Source organism: Lissotriton helveticus, chromosome 5_1, assembly GCF_964261635.1.
Source record: "Lissotriton helveticus chromosome 5_1, aLisHel1.1, whole genome shotgun sequence".
Lineage (NCBI taxonomy): Eukaryota > Metazoa > Chordata > Amphibia > Caudata > Salamandridae > Lissotriton > Lissotriton helveticus.
Window position 1 is genome coordinate 850,390,932 of NC_136065.1, and position 26,789 is coordinate 850,417,720.

Below are 26,789 nucleotides of genomic sequence, written 5' to 3' on the forward strand. Positions count from 1 at the left end.
ACGCTGGTAGCAATGCCATCTTGGTGGTTGTGGACAGTTTTACGAAGATGGGTCATTTCATCCCCTGTAAAAACCTCCCGACGGCATCCCAAACCGCTCAGTTGCTGTTGACCCAGGTGGTTCGTCTTCATGGTCTCCCTCAGGTTATCATTTCGGACAGGGGTCCACAGTTCATCGCCAGGTTTTGGCGTACCTGGTGTAAGGCGTTGAATATATCTGCTGCCCTTTCAACAAGTTTCCATCCTCAGTCTGATGGTCAGACCGAGAGGTTGAACCAAACCTTGAAGAAATAACTGCGTTGCTACGCAGACGAAGCGGCAGCCTCATGGGTTTCCCTGTTGTGGCTAGCTGAACTGTCATATAATAACGCTTGGCATTGTTCCACTGGTGAGTCTCCTTTTCGTGCCAACTCTGGATTTCATGCGAACATTTTGCCTGTGACGATTCCGAGTGATGTGATGAACCATCCCACGGTGGCTGGCCAAGTGAAGGCTTTCCTGAAGATACACAGGAAGGTGCAGATGCATCTGGAGAAGGCCAAGGTGTCGTATAAGACATGGGAAGACAAGCATAGGCGGGAAGGTCCGGTGTATGAGGTGGGGACCGAGTGTGGCTTTCAACCAAGAACTATCGTTTCCGTCTTCGGAGTATTTTCCATCCTCGGTTCATCGGGCCTTATTCGATAATGCGTCAAGTGAATCCAGTGGCGTATAAACTCAAGCTCCCGGCGTCGTTACGGATACTCCCGGTGTTCCATTGTAGCCTGTTGAAACCAGCTCAATCGGCACGCAGGAAGGCGGTGCCTCCGGTCCTCCGTGATGGGAACCTGGAGTATGAGGTCCGTCGGATTGTGGATTCCCGTTTTCGGCAGGGGCGCCTGTGGTTTCTTGTGTCGTGGAAAGGGTATACTGCGGAGGACAATTCGTGGGAGCCGAGCTCGGGGGTCCATGCCCCTCTTGCAGTTCGCAGGTTCTATGCCCGACATCCGGAGAAGCCTGGTGCTAGGAGGCGCTAAGGAGAGGGGCATACTGTCATGATCCGCCTTGATCCACATGAAGCGCCTGCATGAATAGCTGTGTTAGATGTGTATGACATAACTATAACGTTTCTTTTTGACTACATGTCCCATAATGCCTAGCGACTGGGAGGAGTGGGGAAGTTATTTAGGTGGCCATTTTTGGGCTGCAAACTGTACGTGATTTGTTACCCGATTCTGAAACTGGTTCCTGATCTTGTTTGTGAACATCCTGTTTACGTTCAGCGGCTGCTGAACGAAAGTGTTTCCTGCTGAGAATCTTCGTGCCTCGGATGGGACACGAAAGGCGCTGTTGCCTTTGGATTGATTACTGGCGTGAGGCGGCTGCCGAGCGCTTTTCTTTTGGACCCTTCTGTGTGTCCTTCTGACACGAGAGAGACTGTTTGTTTGTTCTTCCTACGAAGACACGTGTTCAGGCGGTTGCTGAACGCATATTGCGGAATCGTTTTCCTTGCATCGGGCAAAAGAGGAATCAACGAAGGGGTTCTCGACTGAGGCCTCTTTGGGTGAAAATATCGGAGTCCCAGCGTTTAGATAATGCTCTGGAAGGATTTCAGGAATGTCAGCACATTGTGAGTAATAGCGTTCTCGGATGGGATGCGCTATCAGTTCAGTACATTATTCGGATAATTCAATCCCAAGATAAAGAAACTGGTTATTATTTGTGATTTGGACATTTAATATGGAACTCGTTTTGGAGTAAAGAGACCAAATGACTTCTTATTCTTCCACGGATTGAAATAGTAGTACCAGACTGTTATTAGACTTTTGAATTCCCACAGGAACTATTTTTCCCCGTTTATTTTTGAGTTGTTAAGGGGACCTTTTTTGTTAATAAGGGAAGGCTGGAAGGTATGCATGGTTCTGGAGAGAGGTGAAAAGCAGGTGTCTGTTGTGTGAACCTCAGATTGAACGCTTCATTTGATTTATGTATTACAGAAATGGATGCTAGGGTATAGAGGTGTTTATCTGATACCTGCCAAGAAAGAAAGAGGAGAAAAGCAGTCCACAGTTAGTCGAAGTGGTAGGTGTCATTCTAGCGAGAATTGAATGAGTGTAGTTAGTGATTTCTTGTACTTACCTTTGTGTGTTTTCTTCTTTTCCCGTTCCAGACCCTTCCTTACCTTTCCCTTGCCTGATTTCCTATATGCTCTGTGTGATATATACAGTCAGAGTATAGGGCAATCTGGAGGTGGACCCCTTTTAAGCATCACCTGATCCTGAGGAAGTGTGGTCGTGACAAATAGAGTTTAGGACCCACGGATCCACTGTCACGGCTTGCCACTTTTGAACAAACAGTCTTAAACGTCCTCCAACTGGAGGAGAATCTGAGAGGCTTACCTTGTTGGGAATTGTTGTGGAAGTTCTTCTGACCTCGGCCTCTGAAACCCAGACCTCTTTGGGGGTAGAATTGGTGTCTGTAATCTTGATAATTGGAGCTGAAAGGACCTCTGGAGCCTTGATTCTGAAGGGAACGGCAGGCAAAGCGACTCCTGCCTCTGCAGGCTCATCCAAACACCAAACATATTTTGATTGTAGGCATCGTAGAGCAGTCCGCCCCTCTACAGTATTTGGAGCTGGTATCTTTTTAAAATCCTCCTTTCAGACATCGCAGCTCCCCCTGGCGAGAGCCACGGGACCCGGCTCATCTGTTTGGGTACCTGTGCACAGACTGTTGCACCAAAAAGGTAAATAGATCCCGTATTTTCCCATTGAGGATCTTGGTGAGCTCTATTGATATGGGCCGGAGAGACAACACATCTCTTACCACCTATAGTTGGGTACTAGTTTAACCGGGGGATTACACAGGTTTACTCTTACAATCTTTCCATTCTGTTTGTCGCATCTTGTTTTATTCTTTCAAGATCCATTTTTAATCAATATCCATTAACCAACCTCCGTGGTCATGATTGTTCAACCTGCTGGGACTGTAGCTCAATTATCTTAGGTAACTCTGACCATGTGTTTTCTCTTATTATGCCATTTGGAACTAGTGCATGCTCATGGTCCGTTTTCCCTTCCTCCCCCTTCCCGCTTCCCTGAAGAGTGCAATAAGGCTTGCCTTGCCTTCACCCTAGAGCGTCCCTTCTACTCTGCTAGGCTTCAATGTAGGAAACTTTGTGGTGGTGGTACCTCACTCATATCACGGTATTTACTCTATGTCTCTCTAGACTCTTGTACATTAGGCTTGCAACAAATGTGTTTATCTTTAGCAAAATCATGCAGTGCATTATATTTTCTATGTATCATGAGTAGGGCCGAATTGTATTTAATGTGTGACACGAACCGATATCACATGCATCAGTTTTTGTCTTATTTTACTTTCCAAGTTATACCTTTTGCCCTTGAAAACATGGCTTCATGATGAAGGCTTTTTAGCCGAAACGCGCGTAGGAACACATTCCCTAGCCATGCTCCTTATCATTGTGATCGAATAATTTTGTACTCTGTTTTGACCATTTATTCTTTGACCTGATATTCATTGATTTGTTTTAGCAACAATATCTTCCTTATGTATTTTTCTGAATTACTGTATATGTATTGTCTTTGAAATATATTTATAAAAAAGTGAATTAAAAAGATTTTTTCATAAATCGATCATCTCAAGTTGCAATTGATGATTTGTGTTTATCGTATTCGTCAGTTCACAATTGTTAGGTCCACTTTATTCATTCTGTTCCTAAATGTGTATACTCACCCGAAAGGACCTCTGGAGCCTTGATTCTGAAGGGAATGGCAGGCAAAGCGACTCCTGCCTCTGCCGGCTCATCCAAACACCCAAGGAGAAAAAACTTTTTTTGATGTACTGTTGGGCCTTATCAAGAGAAGCGAAGGTGGTGACAAACTTGCTTAAGTCCTTGACTAAAGAATCTCCAAACAGACGGCCATCCGCCTTAATTCGAGGATCGAGAGTAGCTAAATTAGCCAATTTGGGGTCCAGTTTAATAAGGAGACCTCTACGGCGCTCATGGATGATAGGCGAGTTGGCATTTCCTAAGAGACAAAAGGCCTTTTGTACCCATAGGAGATATCCAGAGGATCCAAATCCGAGCCATCCAAACGTGCAGATTCTGCCAAATCAAAAATGCGGGCAAGGGGCCCCACAATGTCCAATAACTTGTCCTGACAAGTGGACCAGGCCCGATCCCCCGCTTTACGGGGGTCTTTACCAAATTTTGAAAAGAAAGTGAGTATGGGCTGATCAATAGTCAGAGCGCTGGTGATGTTAGAAGGCAGAGAAGGCTTAGGGCATTCTGACTTCAATTTGGACCTGGAGGATTTGTCCAATGGGAGGCGAAGTCTATCAGAAATGTAATCACCCACATGGGCAGCCGGGAACCACTCCGAGGAGTTAAGTGAAGGGTCAATCATAGGAGTACCCTCAGAGTCCAACACTGGAGTGAAGGTAAAAGCATCAGATTTAGATTTTTAGGCGGAGAAGAGACATCAAAGTGGTCAAACAAATCATCAGCGTCATTCATATCATCTGTGTCCAATTTATGAGAAAAAACTGTTTTTTAGGTACCGCCAGATTTTTTGATTTTATTTTACATTTGCCATCTGAAACTGAATTCCCCTCCTTAGTAGGAGGCCTGGGATGCACCACGTCCTCAACCTTGCGCGAGGAAATCTCGCTAACCATGCATGATGCATCAGAAAAATCATGTTTAGGTATTGGAGGGTACTAACTTCCTCTTTCTGCTATCCCCCGCAGAATGGGCCAAAGCTTTGGACATCAGTGACAGCATAGAGTTTTCCATATTGTTTTAAAAGCGCTTCATGGAATTCTCCACTGCATGCTTCACAGAAGAGTTTATAACAATGTTGAAATCATTTTTGAAGGCTTCCCCTTCATCATTATGCATATCAGATGAGGTAGAGCTGTTAATCTGCATAATACAGAAAAGAAGCAAGGAAAAACTTGGAGGGAAAGGGATAACTAAACCCAAATACAGTCACCGCCTATGGGCGTCAAACAGAAACCCAAGGCAGAGGAAATCACTCCCACCGGTGCGGAGTGCAACCGAAGAGCAGCAGTCAGTTCACAGTTGAAGCGCAGAGGGAGAAATGGAGTCCAACAGAGCAAGAGGAGGCCATTAGTGAGGTGAGGAGAAATGGAGAAAACGGTTGTTGCGCGACGCGTTGAAACAACCGTCAACGCGAACGCACGGCAGAACAGAGCAATTACATGCACCTGCGGGGAAAGCGAAAGCTGAACACAGAGCTCAAATACCAATAGCGTTAATAACCCCAGAACATACCAACAATAGGAATCACCAATAATATCATATAACTGAACAGTGAATAATTCCAAACAGGAAGAGAGGTACTTATCTGACTCCAAGTAGCAAGAAAAAAGGGCTGTTCACAGTCAGAACTATCGTTATACTTGGGACTGCTCTCCCATTGGTTACTGTGGTTGATTCTGTTTGTTCCCATTGGTCAGCAGTTTGTTTGGTCCTTTGGGAACTGTAGTTTTCAGTGCTTATCTTGGCTGCTATTAAAATAAATTAAAGATCAGAAAGCATAATATGAGCCTCCGGTCTTGCCATAAAATGTTAGAACGATGGAAGAAATGTCGGGGTACCGGAACATTGTGGGGATTCTTAGTGGGTCGTTGAGTTGTCGGTCTTAGTTGGCCATGAGCAGTTAATGTGCTGGGAACAAGCTGGCACCTCTCCTGTACTCTATACGCTTATAAAGTACTTTTTGACAACCTACCTGTTGCGGATTAATTACTTCAAGAACCCATGAGGTTGGCTCTCAACATCTAGGTATTCTGATGCACTCGTTATTTTCATTAATATGGGCACAGCCTATTGACAAGCTTCCATTTGGCATGGCAACATTGGTCCGATAGTATTGCGAGGGAACTCTGCTTTGAGGGTACGCATGTAGTCTCCTTAGGAATTCCTCCTCCTCTCCACCTCACTCCCTCCTCCTCCTGTTCAAACTTGGATGGATCAGCTGCATTTACTCAACAATAAACCTATCGTGGTCGACAGCGCAAAATCCCTTGGTGTCATACTTGACAAAATGCTCAATCTACTCTCCCACATCAATTCAAAGAATGCACGATACCAACTGCCCCTTCTCTGGGGGATTTGACGTTTCTTTCCGAAGCAAGACCTAAAAACCTTGGTACAATCTCTGGCTCTCTCTAGATTGGGCTTTTGCAATTCTCTTCTTGCTGGCCTCCCACCTTTCCCCTCTTAAATCCGTTCTCCATTCAGTGGCTCGTTTTATATTTGGGGCCAAAAGAAGTGACCACACCACACCCATTTTGTCTGATCAATCTACAAGGCTGTTGTATCACCCAAAAAGCCTTGCACACTCCCTCCCCTTGATACCTGGCGAATAAACTGAAAATGTCTGGAGGCTCTAGAAAGTCTCGTAATGCAGAAAATGTACTGCTTGAGCCCCCTACCTTCAAAAGGGAAAGATCGATGGCTCTATCCTTCTCAGGCAATGTAGTGAGAATCTGAAACTCGCTTCCTCCACTACTCCGTACCACCACCTCTACCCGGACCTTCAAAACCGACCTCAAATTTTTTCTCTTCCAGAAATAATTCACCCCTTTTCATGTCCCTCAGGGAAGTTCTTTCATTATTGTAAATTTGTAATCTATGCCTGTACAATCTTTATCCTATTGTGTTTTTGTGTGACTGCCATCTGTTGTTTTATTTGACCTTTTTTTGTTTCTCGTTTGGTTCTGTATTGTGTAAATATGTAATATTTGCCTCATGTAACATACTTAGTTCTATTGTGAAGCGCTCTGACACCTTTGGGTAAAGTCCACGCTATATAAAAATGCATTAAATAAATAAAGGACACGTGACAGTGATCCAGTGCGACACATAATCAGGGATCAATACTCAATAACATCACATATAAATGGCCCATACACATTCACTCAAATCCCTGATGTGCTGGGGGTCACGTTTTAATGACGTGATCAATTGTTTTCTTCTACAGGTTCATATCTGACATTTCTAAATACATATCTGAACCTGCATGTCAACTCTCTTTCCTGTGGTCGATGGACCGTTAACTGAGAAGTTGATGGTAATAATAGTCCCATCTATCTATCTAGTTAGCTAAATATTCACAGACTCTCTGTAAGAGTAATAAAGTTTATTGCAAAATAATGTGAGAAAAAGAATGCTTATTGCATACAAGTTACAAGGCAAACAGAAAATTCACAAAAGGGAGAGAAAAACTTCAACAAAAATGCAAACAGTGTCATACTCATCAAATGAACGAAATGCACACAGGCCCGGACTGGCCATTGCGGGCACCGGGCAATCCCCCGGTGCGCCGCAAGGGTGGGGGCCGGTTTTGGGCACTGGGGGCCGCTTTTCTTACAGGGCCGTTTTTGCAGCATAGCTGCAAAATCGTCCCTGTAACGAAATCGGCCGAAAACCGGCCCCAGCAAAGAGCTCGGTCGCACCCCCGGGGGCCGGCCGAGCACTTTGCCTGGGCCGGTTTTGGTTCTCAGTCCGGCCCTGAATGCACATGAAGGAGTGGATAGCTGAAGAGACATAAGTTTCAGATACAAAAATACATTTGCAAATGATTATGCAAAATGTAGGAAAACATGAACCTATACTAACCTAAAAGATCTCTTAGAAATACTACTCCCCTGGCCAAGGCGGTAGAGGGGGTTCCCATTGTTAGAGTCAGGGAACAAAGATTTTAGAATACAGGAACGGGACAGGGCCAGGATCAGTTAGGCCTCTCTGCAAATCTCCCCTCTATCTCTCAAATGAGCTCTCTCTCTCTACTGAAGCAGCTGCTTAGCCCCAACCCCAGGGCAGCCCAGTATACCCTAAAACCTACATGTCCAACCCATAATAATTGAAACAATTTTTGGAACTCTGTCTCTCATTGGATGGTTTGGAGGGTGGTCAATCATACCACCATGATCACATTCATAATTCTACAGTCTTCTTTGTTTTCACATCGTTCTCATTACTTGATTCTCAACTTGTATATACTAAGTTAGTCATTCATGATATGTGTAACAAATATAATCTTTCACATGAGTCCTTTTCGCTGTGTCTGCGGAAGAAGTATATACACTGACTTCGGGTCCCACGGCCAGTCTCATCTCTTGGCAGACAAACAATGTTTTTTGCAGCTGATCAACCTTGGCCTTTGGCACTCTTCTGCAGCGCTCAGGTTTTCTGTCTATTTATTAGGTTATTCATGCTTTTCTCCAGACCTCATCTTTCATGTCAATTTTAGGAAATGTAGGTCCATTCAGCTCACTATGAGGAATAAAACATAGGCATTTATTAATTACATGAAATGCACTTTTCACTGTTTACCAACTACCTTTGCACTATCCCATTTTAATATTGTTCTTAACAAAGTTTTAAGCAAAAGCTTCATTATTTATTATTATTTTTAAAGCAAGATGCGAAATACAGCCTATTTCTTTCATGTATTAGTTCACATTAGTGCATGCAAGCGCTAAGCGGTTTTCCCGTGTATTTATGCAATTCATACATTAGTTTCCTCTGCACACTGTTAGTAAATATTACAGGGGTGTCAAATCGAGCAGGTTTTCTTTTTGTAAAACCCAGCTCCATCAATTCCCTCTTTGATGGCATTTTTGAGCCAGCACAAAATACCCATCATACCAATTGCCATCTTCATTTATTTAAAGTTCTGTAATCTTTTCTCTTTTCATCATCCTGTCATCTAGATCTTTCATCATTTCATAATATTCTCCTTTCATCTCTTCTAGTTTTATCTCATCTCTTTTTCTCTTCCTTGCTCTTCGTTTGTTATTTGATTCTGACATTGCTTTTCTTCCACGTCTACACTTACAACATTTATATACTGTTATTATTGTTATGGTGACTACAGCTACTGAAATGATTGACTTTATTATTTTTCCTAATAAGCTACTTCCAAAGCTAGAAAAGCATTTGCCTACAGAGGAGAAACCCTTACCAAGTCTCTCCCAGACACCATCAATCTCCAGTTGGGTCAAATCTTCATGTCATTTTGTAATATTCTTAATATATCCCTCAATACCTTTACTTTCGTCTGGGATATAAGTACAGCAGTGTTGAATTTTCAACATGCCACAGACTCCACCCTCTTTTGCCAATAAGATATCAAGGGCAAGTTGATTTTGTAAAACCATTGATCTGATCACAACCATTTCGGTGTCAACCTTTAAGAATCCTCCAGCAGTGTCTGTTGATAAACGATCAACCACTGTGGACAATTTTAGAATTTTATGTGAATTCAGAACGACTCCAACTGATGGAATCAGTGCACCAAAGATGTCACCTATTATTTCTGAGAAACTCGCTCTCTTATTACGTGTTAGTCCTTGTTTTATTTAATTGATTCTGTTATTATTTCTATCTACGTGGTTTTGGAAAAACGATTCTAAAATAACAACTACCATACCAGTGTGCAGGCAACCTGTAGTAGGCTTTCTTACCATACACATAGTAGGCTCCTGGAAAAACAGGATCAGTTCCACCCTTTAATCCCCATCCTCCAGTAATTTGGAAAGTATGCTTAAACTCACTAGTACCAATGAAATAATTATTATAGTTAGTTTTTAGTCTAAGCAAACACATTTTCCCTTTTTGATACCAATCCAGGGACATTGCAGCGTATGTCTCACCGTTCTCATAATTTCCTTCTATAAAAGCCTACGGTGGTACATGTGACTTCTGTTCAGCAGCTTTTCTTTGGAAATTTTCTCTTCTATCTTCTATAATGTCTACGAACACTTTTTCTTCAACCCACAAACTACATGGTAGATTATGTTTGTAAGCATATTCTATATCTAGTGTCTTGGTAATATGGAAGAATTCTCCCATATAAAGTGCATTCTTACTACTTAAAACCTTGTTCAGCTTTTTTATAACAGGTATTTCTGAAAATACTAAATCTATATTGGAATAATGTTACTCCAGCTTCCCCGTCACGTAGAAAAGGCTTGTTAAAACACTACATGACACACCATATGTTAAAGGTAGGTGATAATAGGTCACCCACTCTGAAACAGATGAAGGTAATTGCATGCACACGTAAAAATAACGCACATTCATTGTGTTGACATATTCAAACAGCAATTTAGTAAAAACATTTAACGAGAAATCACTAATTGATTTATCATGATGAAAAATATTTCCATCTATTTGTTCTATATTATTATTAGTGATTTCTTTAGTAACATCACTCACTCTTTCCCTTATTACATCATTAGTATTGTTTCGGTTATTAGTTACCATTCAAATAGGCTCAATGACAGTTAATAATAGCCACATTAATATTAGTAAAAAGACACTACAAAAGCAAACTTTAATACATCTACTTTTTAGGCTAGATTTTGGATGTCCAGTCACTGTTGCTTCTGCCATTTTGTATTCTACCAAAAATATATATAAAAAAATCAAAATCTATAAAATTCTAAACTTTTAAAAAAAATGGTGTAATTTGTGTAATCCTACACTTTAAGGCTTTCTTCTTTACCCCTTTCTTTTATTTCTTTCTCAAGTTTTCTGAGTCTTTCAATTTACTTTGACTGACAATGTTGCACCTTAGTTTTCTACAGTTCTTTTAAAGTGGTTTCAACTTGCTTTCATCAAATCGCTCAGTGTCAGTACTGTCTTTTTTTCCGCTTGGATTTGTGCTCTCAATTTCTTCCAATATCACGTAAGTCCACTCTGGTGCTTTGTATTTCTTGCTTGGAATTCTAACTCTCCTTGTTTTCCATATTGATTCTTCTTCTGACTCTTCCTGATGTGTTTGACTTGAAACCTCATTAATTTGTTCCGGTCTTTTTTTTAACCTTTTCTTTACAAGAGTGTATTTCAGTTTTTTCACTCCATATGGCAATTGTCACCCTTTCTTGCTCTCTTAGCTTGAACTGCTTCTTCACCTTCTTTCTCTGGCTCACAGGTTCTTTTACTTGGCCCTTTTATTGGTTCCTATACTCAACTTTCAGTAACTTCCCTTTCTTCTGTTTCATCAGCAGTCTCATGAGACCCAGTAGCTGGTGCCCACTCTACTTGACTTGGTTGTTCATCATCTGTTTGTTCTTCAGAATCTGTCACTATAGATTCTACAACTTCACACACTTCAGCCTCTGATTTTGTCTTTGGTTTACCAGTTGCTGCTCTTCTTGTCTTTCAAGTGGACTTGGGAGCTGTCTGGAATGACTTGCATGAATCCAATTTGGCAAGGCGCCACACTTCACTGTTGTCGTTGTCACCAGAATAACTTGATAAGGTCCATTCTACCTGGGTTCTAAACACGACTTCCTCACGTGTTTCTTCAGTAGAACCCACTCTCCAGGACTCCGATCATGAGCTTGATTCGGCTGTGTTGTGGTTGCATTTTCTCCAACCTGTTTGCTGGTACAATCGCTTGTCTCATTGCACTTCTCGTCAGGACTTCATGAGGACTGAATCCAGTCTTTTTTATCAGGAATGCTTCTAATAATAATCAATACATGGGGTAAAGTGTCAGGCCATTTCAGTGTTGTGGATGCACACACCTGTCCTAACCTAGATTTTATTGTGCCCTTTATCTGCTCACCACTCCAGATGCTTCGGGTCGATAGTCACAATGCAGCTTCTGCTCAATTTGCAATGCTATACAAATCATCCAAATTATATCATTATTAAAATGAGTTCCCCTATCTGTCTCTAACATGACTGGAAATCCAAATCTTGGGATCAACTTACTTAGGATTAGTTTTGCAACTGTGAGACTATCGTGCCTTCTCGTTGGATAGGCTTCCACCCAGCGAGAGAACAAACAAACAACAACCAAAACATATTTTAGCCCGTTACATGGGGGAAGTTTGATAAAATCCAATTGGAGTCAGTTGAATGGTCCTGCTGCCTTTCCAATTCGCCCCCAACTAACAACTGTCTTTCTGTCTGGATTTTGCTGTTGATAGGTGACGCACCTCTGACACAGACTATCTGCAATGACCCTGAATTTTGGGTTATACCATGATGGCTTGAAGAGCCTAATCTTGCATCTCTTCCAACATGTGCAATTCCATGGTATACCCTTGCCATTTGTGAGAGTAATGCCAGAGCATGACTGGTCTTTCGTCTATATAAACCCACACTTCATCCTCTGCTCTCTTTCTGCAGCCTGAACTTTTCCAAATTTCCATTTCCTTGTCACTTGCCTCTTCCTGCAACTGCCTGATTTCATCCCAAGTTTCAAATGAAATAGAGAACATTAGGTGGCAAGTGGTGTTTTCTTTTACCATCCCTCTGTTTAGGGCTATTAAATTTCATGCACAGAAAAACGCTACCTGATCTGCGTATCTGTTGCCTTTCGTCACATAATCATCTCCTGACTTAAGTGCAGAACATTTGACCACTGCAATCCTTTTGGGCAATTACAAGGCATTCAATAAATCTTTCACAGTTTTGCTGTTCCAGATTGGGGCACTTGAAGAAGTCAGAAATCCCCTTTGCATCCACAACTGCCCGAAGTTGTGGACAACTCCGAAACTATATTGATTGTCAGTAAATATGGTTACCCTCAGGCTTTTGGCAATTTTGCATGCTCTAATCAGAGCTATCAATTCAGCAATTTTTGCAGAGTTTACCCCTTTTAGACAGGATGCTTCCAACACTCGCCCTATGGTGCATACAACATAGGCAAAGCACAATTCACCTTTATCATTCCTCAAACATGATCCATCAACAAACATAACACAATCTGATTCTTCCAGTGGGGCATCCTCAATGTCAGGCCTTGGTTTTGTGTTAAATTCTGTCACATCCAAACAATCATGATCTGCTTCATCCCTCACTTCCTCACAATATGAATTCTGCACCAGGATTGCCGGATTTACAGTAGTGTACCTTACCACAGTCACATTTTTAGCACCCAAGATCACTCTTTCGTACCTAGTCAGCCTTCTATAGGTCATATTTTGCGACCTCGTCCGTGTCAATGGAATCTCAACTGAATGTGGCGCATATACCTTGACTGAATGTTCCTTCACAATCGCTTCACTCAGCTCCATACTAACACAAGTAGCAGACACTGCTTTCAAACAGCCTGGCAATGCTAAAGACACTAAATCCAAAGTAGCAGAAAAATATGGTACTGGACGTCGTGCCATTCTATGTTTCTGAGTTAGGGCAGAAAGTGCACACCCATCTCTTTCACAGCAGTACAATTCATAATCCTTTTCATAATCGGGCATTCAGAACGCAGGTGCTGGACAACGACTATTTCACAATTTAGTAAAACCTTTCATGCTTTCATCATCCAAAACAATCGGATCTTTCACATCTTTTCGTGTCAACCTCTGTAGTGGTTTTGCAATCAGTGAAAAACCACTGATCCACTATCTACAGTATCCAACCATTCCAAAAAACATTCAAACTTCTTTCTGAGTTTTAGGTTGGCTCATTTGCCTGATCACACTAATTTGTTCTAGAGTAGCAATCATGCTGGTGACACTTTGTGTCTACATTCTGCCAAATGGTTCAGTAAGGCAATGGTATCTGTCACACATGCCTCTCGTGTCTTTGATGCCCCTAACAGGCCATCAATGTACTGAACCAAAACTGAATTTCCTGGCATGATCAATGTCTCTAAACACTTTTTCAGAATCTGATTAAAAATTGAAGGACTTTCTGTGTACCCTTGAGGAACTCGGCACCGTGCCAAGACACGGTCTCCGAACCATAATGCAAACAAATATTGGCTTTCTGGATGTAAAGGAATGGAGAAAAATGCTTGGCACAAATTAATCACTGTGTATCATTCGCATTCACAGGGAATCTGATACAGGATCACTACTGGATTTGGCACGATTGGACAACAGGGTACTACTTAATTCTTTTTAAATCCTGTACTATTCAGTATTTTCCACTGGGCTTTTTAATTCCAATGATAGGCGAATTACAAGGACTGCTCAATATTTCTTTCAGAACTCCCTGCTCCTTTATTTGGTCAATCACCAGAGCCACTCCTGCATTTACTTCGGTACTCATTTTGTACTGAGGTGTGTTTGGATATGTGACACCCTCTTTCACCGTAATCTAAATAGGATCTACATTTGTCATTAGACCAATCTCCTTTCCTGTGAAATCCCACACATCTGACCTTACTGTACCTTTGAACTCTTCAGGCAAATTTTCTTCTGTGAGAAATGAAACCAACTTATCCACTTCTGTCCCTTGCTTCACTAACAGCATCTTGAATGTGACATCCTCATCAGGTGTCTGAAATGCAATACCATCTGGTGTACAATAGATGGTACAATTCATTTTACAGAGTAAATCTCTTCCCAAGAGATTCACCGGACTCATGTCACATACTACGAAACGATGCATGTCTCTGAAACTCCCAATATAAACTTCTATTGGACTTGTGACTGGTGTTCTAATATGCTTATTCAAGACTCCTACAACTTGGATAGTTTCTCCCGTGAGGGATAGGTTCAGAATTTCTGCTGCTCTTACAGTAGAATGGGTAGTACCAGAATCCACTAGGAATGTAATATCATTACCTTCCACTTTCCGTCAACAAATGGACCTGACTGAGCTACTACCAAAGATGCGTAAGCACGTACCTTTCCTCTCCCACTCAGGCACCGTCATTAAGATGAGTCTGAATCACTCTCATTGCACTGCAACCAATATTGCGGAACCATTTGCACATTTTGATTCTTCCCAATTTGGTCACCTCTGTGGAATCCAGTGTTCGCACTGTACCTCTGCACTGGATCATTCACATTATTTGGCAAAGGAGCTTGTGGCACCTGTAACTGTGGAGTAACTACCTGCTGCTGCTGCTGTTGATTCACAACCACCTCATTCTGCATCTGTGGATTTAAATTTTGATTTACCCCATTATTCTTCTGAACAGATCTACACTCGTTCTTCCAATGTCCATACTTTCTGCACGCATGACAAGGAAATTTCTTTTTAGCCTCCTCTCTACTCATTTTACCTTTACTTCTGTCTCCACTGGGTACCTGACCAGTTTAATTCTGACCATTCATCTGATAACCTGTTTGAGAACCACTGTTTCCTTCTTGCTGCTCTGCTACCTTCTCTTGCGCCCACATAATTTTCTCTTAACTTTGGATGTCTCAATTCAGTATCGTCACTACAATACTTCGCATACCTCAACATTTCATCAATAGTTTTGCTCTGCCAGCAGATCAAATGCTGCTGAATCATGTTACTAATCTCTAGTTTCAATCCAAACACAAAATGATACACAAAGTGTCCCATATCTTTGTTTTCAAAATTCTCAAACCCACTGTACTGTTTGAATACCTGCAACAACCTTTCATAATAGGCGTGTACTGATTGTTTTGGTTCTTGGGTTGTCCTGTCTATCATAACCCAATCTATTTCCTATGGGGAAATGTTTCTTTTAAGTAAATAATTGCCTGATTATACTTTTTCATCACCTCATCTGATGGTGCATCCGTTTTAGGATCTCCTGGATATTCTTCTCTTGGCCAATCAACAGTGATCTTACACTCTGTCCATAAATCAGCTGGAACAAAAATCTCAAATAAACCATCTAAATCTTTTAACAAAACCTTTGAAACTTTCACAAACATCTCTACCTGTTTGTACCACTCGATGGGTTTCTCCCTTAACCTGGGAAAATCATTCGTAAAGGATAATATATCCTGCCTCGTCCAGGGAACGTCAACATGTCCATCACCTGGAACTTCTCTCATCATACACGCCCTGTTGATTTGTCTTGTCTCTCTTAGCGGAAACAAAGACGCCTCTTTGACAGCTGCCTCTTATTTCTTTTTCGTCCATCTACCTTTCCACCGTTCTACATCTCCCCATTTCTTCAAAATATTCATCAACTCCTTTACCTATAATCTTTTTCCAGACATATTCAAATTTTCCAAATCCTTATCAGTAAAATCCAACCTGTATGTTTTCTGCAACACATTTGACTGCCCTATGTCTATTTCATATTCACTAGCAGCCTCTGTTATTTTCTCATGAAGATTTCTCGCTCTCCAAGTAATATTTTTACACAAAAACTACAGCTCTTCATGTCGGTAAGTCCCTAGTCTGTCTGAACTTATTGTACCAATATTCATCTCTTCCAAATCTACTCTCAGTATGCTCACATCTATACTCTGTGATTGGGGGTTTTGCTTTTCCATTCCCTTTATCCAATCATCTAATTCATCTGGTGAAGGACCTACTGAACTCCCAGTCGCTGGAGTGACATTTGATCCTATTCTCCTGGGATCAATTTGTGTATTTCTCTTAGGGGTTTCAGACCTACATGCACTTATTACTCGCGCGCTCCTCTGCGCTGTAGCTGCCTTTATTTTAACTTTTTAACCGCAATTGTGAATCGCGCTACCACTTTCTTTGTAGGCGCTCGTAGCTGTATTTAGGGGTTTTTTAGGGGGTATATAGTCAGGCACTTACTTGCACTGTAATTGTAGACCCACCCGCATTTGCGGGGCTTAGTTAGATCTCAGGGCTTCATTGGGAACTGCTTGCAGCATTTTGGCCGCCATCTTAGGTGGGTGTGCTTCGACTCGGGCCGACTTTAGGCGCCATCTTTGAGTGGGTCCAGTGGCTTCACTCGCAGGACTCCCGCGCACTGGAAAGGGTATTTAAACCCCTCCCTTTTCTGCTTCAAGTAGACCTACATGCACTTATTACTCGTGCGCTCCTCTGCGCTGTAGCTGCCTATAATTTAACTTTTTAACCGCAATTGTGAATCGCGCTACCACTTTGTTTGTAGGCGCTTGTAGCGGTATTTAGGGGGTATATAGTCAGGCACTTACTTGCACTGTAATTGTAGACCCACCCGCATTTGCGGGGCTTAGTTAGATCTCAGGGCTTCATTGGGAACTGCTTGCGGCGTTTTGGCCGCCATCTTAGGTGGGTGTGCTTCGACTCGGGCCGACTTTAGGTGCCATCTTTCAGTGGGTCCAGTGGCTTCACTCGCAGGACTCCCGCGCGGCACACTATATAAGGAAATGCACAGGCAAGCGCGCAGCGTGGGCGCGCAGCGGGCACGCAGGAGGTGCATCAGAGGTAAGCCCGTTTGCGCCCGTTCGCGCTCCAGACGCGCTCAGCGCTGGACACGCTGCTCCAACTTGCCTGGTGTACTCCAGGGAGGAACTTTGCCTAGTGAACCAACACCCTAGTATGGGTAAACAACCGGCCTTCCCGGCGGTCCCCCCGGTGAGTGTAAACTGCGGACTACTTAATGTCCGTTCGCTCTGCAAACATCATGCAGAGACAGCCCTTCTCATTGAATCATTGCAGTTGGATATTATGTTTCTGACTGAAACTTGGACTAGAGCGGAGAGTAGTGTGGAACTAGGCTGGGCTTGCCCGTCGGGTTATTCAATCAGGCACATCCCGCGAGTCACTGGGAGGGGCGGTGGAGTGGGCTTCATTTTTAAGGACTCACTAACGCTCTCACATCTTGAAGTTAAACTGGTCATGGGCTTTGAGCTCATGGGCTTCTCTCTGAAAGATCAGAGTGGAACACTGGTTGCGGGGCTACTTTGTTATCGTCCTCCTGCCAGTGTGATATCATCTCTTCAAGATCTGATAGATCTGATCTACGATCTATCTAATTCTCACGCCAGGTTTTTAATCTTGGGCGACTTTCATCTATGGCCCAGTGGTCCTTATGATTCTGCATATCGAGAATTCTGTCAAGCATGCAATAATCTTCACTTCACGCAGCTTGTGTCCGCCCCTACCCATGCAAAAGGTCATACTTTAGATATGATCTTTGCAGTTGAATCGCTAGTCTCGATCAAGGAGGTAGCGGCTCAATGCTGGACAGATCATGCACTGATCTATTTTTCCATCCTTTTACCAGCTGGTTCGCTGAGTAATAGCGTCCCGGGCAGGCCTAAACTTAGCAGGCAATGGTCTCGGCTATTGAAGGGCTCTAATTTACCCACGTTACTGCCTGGGGTCTTTTCCTTGGGTCAGAATGTGAAGGAGAGTTATTCCACTCTCTGCCAGCTGATCCTTGAGTCGCTCGACAAGGTGATTCCACTGCGCAGGGTGAAAGATAAGCCGTCAAAAGCCACTCCCTGGTTCTCTAGTGATCTTCTCCAGCAGAGACTTCGCTGTAAACAGGCGGAGCGGGTCTGGAGAAGGCACTATCTGGAAGCAGATAAGCTGCTCTATAAAAAATCCCTCCAGGACTATAAAGTACAGATTAGGGTGGCTAAAGCCAAGTTCTTAGAGGATACCTTGGCTAAAGCAGGTAACAAGTCCCACACCTTATTCAAATTAGTTAAGAACCTCTCCAACCCAGCCTGCGCTACATCCGCCATTCCGGCTTCTCAGGAGCTATGTGACTCCCTAGCCTTGGCGTTTGAGGATAAAATAAAAATCATCCTGAATGGACTTTCGGCCTCCAATTCGACCAGCCCCCTCGTCTCTTGTTCTTTGGAACCGGTCAGCATAGCGACTCGGGAGGCCCTTGAGGAGGAGGCAGTACAGCCTCGGCTGACCTGCTTTCCTATTCCTTCTTTGGAGGATTTCTGCTTGCTGGCCAATGGCGTTTCATCTGGCTCCCCTTTAGACCCATTGCCACATAGGTTTTGGAAGCTGTTTCAGGGGGAGATCTTTCCGCCGCTCCATTCCATCTGCTGCCAGTCCCTTGTCACAGCCACGGTCCCTGATAGCTGGAAACTGGCAGAGGTTACTCCTCTGCTGAAGAAGGCCACCTTGGACCCGCTGTGCCCGGCCAAATATAGGCCCATTTCGCTCTTGCCTTTCTCGGTAAAAATCGTAGAGAAATTGGTCACTAGGGTCCTGTCCAGCTTCTTTGAAACCAACGACGTTCTGGATGTGGCCCAATTTGGATTCAGGCCGGCCCACGGCACGGGGTCTGCTTTGGTGGCCGTTTTAGACGACCTGCGTTCGCGTGTCGACATGGGAGGAGCGGCGTTTCTGGTGCTACTCGACATGTCGGCCGCGTTCGATATTGTTGACCATGCGGTGTTACTTGGCAGGCTCCGGGAGTCCGGGGTGACCGGCCTGGCCCTGGACTGGCTGGCTTCATACCTCTGTAATAGGCAGCAATCTGTGGCCTTGCCGCCTTTCCGTTCAGTCGTAAAAGGTGTGAATCAGGGTGTACCGCAGGGCTCTGCAATCAGCCCGATTCTTTTTAACTTATATCTTCGCCCTCTAATAAGTTTGATTAAGTCATTTGGCATTTCTGTCATGAACTATGCCGATGACACGCAACTTATTTTTTCTTTTGAGGGCAGGGAAGCGGTTTCTATGGAATCCTTTCACCGCTGCATGACTGTAACGGCGGACTGGTTGTGCCAGAACTCGCTCCAGTTCAATGGAGCAAAGACCGAAGTTCTCCATTGCTCACTGGACCGAATGCCCCGTCCTTTACCCGAGGGGTTTTGACCTTTCTCTACTCTAGGCACCGTAGCAGCGGCAGGATCAGCCCGCAACCTAGGCGTCCTGTTCGGGCCTTGCCTCCAGCTGGATGCCTTCGTTAATAAAACCACGGCGACTTGCATGCTACTGCTCCGCACGTTACTGAAAATTCTTCCGCTACTTCCCCCCTCGGCAAGGACGGAAGCAGTGCGTAGTATTATCCTCAGTAGATTAGACTTCTGCAACGCACTGCTTCTGGGGGCCCCCAACACCTTGGTCGCGAAGCTGCAGCGGGTGCAGAATATGGCAGCTAAACTGGCTCTTTCACGACCACGGTCTGCCTCGTCCTCTCTTGCACTCTCGGATCTTCATTGGCTTCCTGTTCAAAAACGGATCTGCTTTAAATCCTCCTGTCTGGTTTTCAGAGCTCTGCACGGGCTGGGTCCAGTGATGTTGCAATATCTATTCTCCTGGTATTCTACCGCCAGACCTTTGAGATCCTCTTCGACATTCCTGGTCACAGTCCCCAGGATAAAAAGGGTGAGGATGGGCGGCCGCTCTTTCAGCTTTACGGCCGCCAAACGATGGAATTCCTTACCGATGTCTCTAAGGTGCAAGCAGGATCTCTTGTCTTTTAAAAATGATCTCAAAAGCTACCTCTTCCCAAGAGCAGCGTACTTTAACATCTGTAGGTAATGTTTATGGTCGAAGCGCCAGGATACCCTTTGGGTGACAGCTGCGCTCTATAAGTATGCTTACAATTACAATTACAATTACAAAGTTATCATCTCACAAACTGGAAGATCCAACAATGAAGTATTTGGGTCAACCTGTCCATCTTCATCAGCTAATGTCACCATTTAATTCCTGACACTATTCCTTGGAACTGTCAATGCATGTACTTTTGATATATTCTGTTTTGTCTCCATACAATGGAACTATGGGACCGATTGTTACCGGTACCGTCAATGCTTTCACATTCAAACTCAACTGATTTATTTTCTGAGTCAACTCTTCTCTTGCCTTATTCAACATGTCCATTTCACTCTCTCGTACTACTCTAGTTATTGTCGGGACTTGTGGAATTAACGGGGTTCCTATTAGTGGGGTATTTGGAGTTACTTCACCTGAATTTTCTTGATATGGCGGAGGTCTTTTAGTCAAAATGTCGTCTAACAACTCATCATCAGAATCGTTCGGGTCATAGCTTAACCTCGAAGTCTCTATATTTTTCCTATTATCTTTACATTTGGCTCCTGTCTGATCTTTAGCAACTAAAACTGGGTATAAACCCTCAGTTATCACAGCTCTCCTCCATCTTTTCATTTTATCTTCCCTTTTCTCAAAAGGATATCTAGACATTATATTTCTGTATTCCCTGCCTCCTCGATATTTCCCGCTTTCAAATGCCTCTACTTCCTATTCCTCTAACGCTTCATACTGTGGAGGTCTGGGATTTGGCTCTAGTAAATTCATTTGATTTCTCAAATTCTGTAAAATCCTTACATTAAACGAACCATGCTGTGGGAAAGCTATTACACTATCATCCTTTGTATAATCCACCCACTTCTCTAACCAAGTAAATGTATGGTATCCTCGCTCCAACATCATAAAGGAAGCAGGCGTTCTTGAAGGTGTAATAGGAATTCCCTCTCTAGTCACTATCGGTTTGCCCTTTTAAAAAAAATATTTATTTTCTTAAGCAACTTAATTTTTTGAATTATTTTCGCAAACAAACAAGGAAAACCTCTCAGTTTTTCGACATATTCTATTTGTCAGTGTTCGTCCTATACCAGCGCGGCTCACACCAACCGTCCAATCACAGTTCCCTATGTATCTACTATCTAAACCAATACCAGCATGGCTTATAACAACCGGCCAATCCAAACTTACTTCACGCCCGCTGCCTGACCAATGCCAGCACGGCCTTTTTGTGATGTCAGTATTACTCCTGCTACTGACCCTCCCTTTACAAAATAATACGGTAATGTATTTCTACGTTTCTAAATTAAAATTCTTGTTAGAAACAACATAAAACAATGCTACTTTGTCTGCTCCACTAAATAAAGAGATAGTTTTCATCTTTTCAATGAGAATTCTTTCACTACAAGTAAGCATAAAGACCAGCGCTATTTTGCGTCCAAACAAGCTAACGGTGAACTTGGTACTCCTCTAGGGATAAAACCACAGTTTCACAAGAGGACTTTTTGGTGTAAAAAAGGTCTTGGTACGCCTCTGAGGATAAGGCCAGAGTCTCGGAAGTGGACCTTCCACTATTTCAGGCATTCTACTCACATACGAAATAGTCCCTAAATATAACACCTACAGCCTTTCACCGTACAGTATTATAACAACAGACAAAGTACTTCTGTAGTGTGATGTCTTTATCCACACTCTTCCTTTGCCTACTTCAGGCTAAATTTCTATGCCATGATCTCTCAGGTCACTCCGGACCTGTACTTCTAGACAACATAGAACAGGACACTAACTTTTCATGTTAAGAACATGTAATCAATAATTATTACCAAACGGATCAAAAATCAAACCCTCCTCTGCTACCAGAAAACTGGTCCAGCGCGACGCCTTATCAGGGATCAATACTCAATAACATCACATATAAATGGCCCATACACATTCACCCAAATCCCTGATGCGCTGGGGGTCAAGTTTAAATGACGTGATCAATTGTTTTCTTCTACAGGTTCATAGCTGACATTTCTAAATACATAACTGAACCTGCATGTCAACTCTCTTTCCTCTGGTCGATGGACCATTAGTTGAGAAATTGATGGTAATAATAGTACTATCTATCTATCTAGTTAGCTAAATAATCACAGACTCTCTGTAAGATTAATAAAGTTTATCGCAAAATAATGTGAGAAAAAGAATGCTCATTGCATACAAGTTACAAGGCAAACAGAATATTCACAAAAAGAAGTGAAAAACGTAAACAAAAATGCAAACAGTGTCACACTCATCAAATGAACGAAATGTATATGCAGGAGTGGATAGATGAAGAGACATAAGTTTTAGAGACAAAAATACGTTTGCAAATGATTATGCAAGATGTAGGGAAACATGAAACTATACTAACCCAAAAAATCTATTAGAAATACTCCCCCTTGGCCACAGTGGTAGCAGACGTTCCCGTGATAGAGTCAGGGAACAAAGATTTCAGAATACAGGTACGGGGCAGACACAGGATCAGTTAGTCCTCCCTGAAAACCGACGGACAGCAACCAATCACCCCTCTATCTCTCAAATGTGCTCTCTCTCTCTCCTGCAGCAGCCATTTAACCCCCCCCCCCAGGGCACCCCAGTTATAGCCTAAAACCTACATGTCCAACCCACAATAGTTGAAACAAGTTTCGGAACTTAGTCACTCATTGGATGGTTTGGAGGGCGGTCAATCATACCACCATGATCACATTCATAATTCTACAGTCTTCTTTGTTTTCACAATCGTTCTCATTACGTGATCCTCGACTTGTATATACTCGTTTATTCATTCATGACACATGTAACAAATTTCATCTTTCACATGAGTCCTTTTTGCTGTGTCTGCAGGAGAAGTATATACACTGACTTCGGGTCCCACTGCCAGTTTCCTCTCTTGGCAGACAAACAATGTTTTTTCTCAGCTGATCAACCTTGGCCTTTCGCACTCTTCTGCAGTGCTCTGCTTTTTTGTCTATTTATTAGGTTATTTATGCTTTTCTCCAGCCCCCAGCTATCATGTCAATTTTAGGGAATGTAGGCCCATTCAGCTCACTATGACTAATAAAACATAGGCGTTTATTAATTACATGAAACGCACTTTTCCCTGTTTACCACCCACCTTTGCACTATTCCATGTTAATATTTTTCTTAGCAAAGTTTTAAGCAAAAGTGGCGTTATTTATTATTATTTTTAAAGCAAGATGCAAGATGGGAAATGCAGCCTATTTCTTTCATGCATTAGTTCACATTAGTGCACACAAGCACAAAGCGGTTTTCCCGTGTATTTATGTAATTCATACGTTAGGTTCCACTGCACACTGTTAGTAAATATTATGGGGGTGTCAATTCGAGCAGGTTTTCTTTTTCACAAAACCCTGATCCAGCAACAGTGTCCCGACCCTCACAGTCATTGAACACAGGTGGCACCAGTGAGTTAAACCTGTTAATAAAAGCATGCCTGCCAACTTTAACAATCTCTCAGTGTAGAGTGCCGAGAAGTGCCTACAAGATACCCCTGAAACCCACCCCGCCCCCAAACACCCGTCCCCTAAAAAGTTTGCCGAGGCTGGTGCCGACGTCCTGGGGTGTTTTCATACACCCTAAATGGACGGCCTGCTTACAGGGGTTTTTAGCTAGTTTTCAATAACTCTGTGTGACCGGGTGATGGGAGCCGATTACATGTGTCACAGGCTGGCACTGTGTGAGTTGGCAAGTATGTAAAAGGGAGCTGGGCTTTCCTGTCCTCTCCTCAGTTACCTAGAACACTCCTTCTTCTATGCCATCCTGAATTGGCATAGAAGAAGAATTACTATTGCAACAACACATCATCAGTAGGGTAAAACTAACCTGTCTCACGACGGTCTAATCCCCGCACGTTCCCTATTAGTGGGTGAACAATCCAACGCTAGGTGAATTCTGCTTCACAATGAGGTGTTGGAGCATAAATTGTTGAAAAACGGTTGCCTCTAACAGTTCTCTTTACCCACTATATTTACAACTAATATTGTTAATGTTGACATGATAATGAGTTAAAATATGAACCTAAAAATGTTCAACTGCATCATAAAAGTATGCAGAGTGCTCGATAGTCTTGATTTATGCTTTACAAACGAAAGAAAATACTGACAAGAATAACCTGAGTGTAAATGTTGATATAAAGAAAACTAATGAATAAGATAAAGGTAAAGATGATATAGGTAAAAACAAAATGTGTTGAAAAAGAAATGAAATATGCTTAACAATGCTTAGGGATTTGCTAAAAGAATCACAAGTTATTGAAATAACAAATGCTAATGTTATTTACTGTTTGAATTTAACGATAAAAGTCTGTAACGTATAGAGAAAAAAACATGAACATCAGAAATGACTCGTAAATAATGTACCTTTGAAATTATGTGTCTATGAGAAGTTTTCCTAATTAATATGTGATAGTTTATATGTAGAGCACTGCAAATGATTTTTATTAACGAGTTTGGTTATAGTGTCATAGTTTACAGTAATTCAGTAAAATTTTATGTAGGCCTCAAAAATAATTTATTCTGCTGGCCTGTTCAAGATTATAGAAAAAGTTATACTGAGCAGTCATTTTGAATGCTGTGAAAACTTTTCGTAGAGTTGCTTTTTAACAAAGGATGTTTCTTCCTATTCGACATTGTATGCAGAGACTTTATAGCAATAGATAGCAAACCCAGGAAGAGTACTCGACTTTATGAAAGAAAGTATCCAAAGAACGTTTATTTGAAAAACTACCATGGGAGGGTGAAAGTTTATTACAAGTTTAACAAATTGGACCATATTTAAATTGGATTACCTAACGTTCCGGAATTCTTAGATGATGTATTGGTCACCCAATGAGCATTCAAAAATGTGGCTAAAAGAAACATTTATCGGTGTATACGGAGAACATTTGGAGTATAATTTCCTTGCAAAGAAGGAGCATGGCGCTTGCTGAATATCTTATTCCCCGCATGGCATGCTGAAGGAGTGAATTCTAATTTTATTTTATGCCAAACTACTGAACTGAACTTTCCTGACTGCGAACTAGCAATCTGCACTTATCGGCTGGCAAAGTTAGCAGATATTAACCTTTCGGCTGAAGGGTTACTGACTGATGTATTAAATTAACCACAAGTGCATTTATTTCTGATTTTCTGTCCATTCTAAAGAGCTTAGATACATGTTTTTGATGAACTATCTTTATCGATTTTGTCTTATTCATTTAGTCATATTTCTTGTCTCACGTTATATATTTCGTCATTTACGGGAGGAATATTTGAAGTAGAAAGTATTGTTTTTGGCAATTTCCTATTCCAGGTCCTCATAATTAGATTGCACCACATTTTCTCTGGTTCTGGTCCCTATTAGCTTAACCAAAGACTCATCGGAGGACCTTGTGTAAGTGATTTAGTAATGAGTTGTAAGTGTTGTTTATGGGCCTAGTCTTGGTGAAATATTTGACATGTCATGAGAAAGAGGATTTTTGGCGTGCTTCACGCCGGATCACAGGCCTATGGCCCACAACCTCTTTGCTGATGAGGTGCACGGAGCTCTGCCTGTCTCTGAAGCCCTGGCCATCTTGAGGGCTAATTATGGCTGCCACAACACCATTGCTCATGTCCACGTGTTGCTGGAGAAAAAAAGTGCAGCACTGCAAGGCCTGTCCTCAGAGAATCACAGAATAGCCTTAACAGCAAACTGGGCCTCGGCCTGTCACCCACTCTTGGGACTAAAAAGCCCCTTGCATGGTAACTGATGTACACCCCTGCCATGTGTGACCCTGTAGAATGGATATCTAGATCCCTCACACTGATTTTCGGTCATGGGCGAACATGGATCATGCATACGCATTGTGACCATATCCTCTCTTATGGAAATGCGAGCCTTATTAGACCGTGAGGAGCACCCTCATAGTGGTAAAGGTCTACTGCCCTTACCTGGAGTTAAGTGACATGAGCACTGTGGTGGCATCATACACACGTAGTTTTTAGTAGAGGTCAGTAGTGTGAACAGGCTTTTTTATCTGTCAAGGGCTACCTACCTGCCCACTCAAATATCGAATACTTGCCCACTCATTTAAAGTTCTGCTGCTGTGTGCTTAACTCACCCTTTGCCTACATAGAGAATGTGTGTAGTTCCGGGCAGTGCATGGCAGTTGGATGTGTGCATGCAGGGATGTATGTTTGCCTGTGTGTGGTACATAACATAGAGGGTTGCATTTTGGAAACCCAGGGTCTGAAATATGATGACTGCATCCTCCAGACTGGAGATGCCGCTTGCTGACATTCCTGAGGGTTGGGGTGGGAACTCACGCACTGGAAGAAGGGGACCAGAACATCCTCTGTGCACTTCAAACATCTCTTTGATTTCAGGAGGAGTTACTGATCATTGGGGCCTGGGCTCATTGTCAGAGAGATGATGGGTCTGTTAAGGTTGGATAAACAACAAGTTAAGGTTGGCCCAGGGATTCTTGAGGACCAGGTTTAGGCCTTTGAATCTCTGTGAGGCATATTTAATTGGAGGCTGACAGCAAGGTGTGCTACCTGGTTACTCCCTTCACCTCTGTTGTGGGATAGTCAGAATTAGAGCCACTGCTGTACAGGGATGTGGAATTCCTATAGCCTGACATCCAGTACATCTTG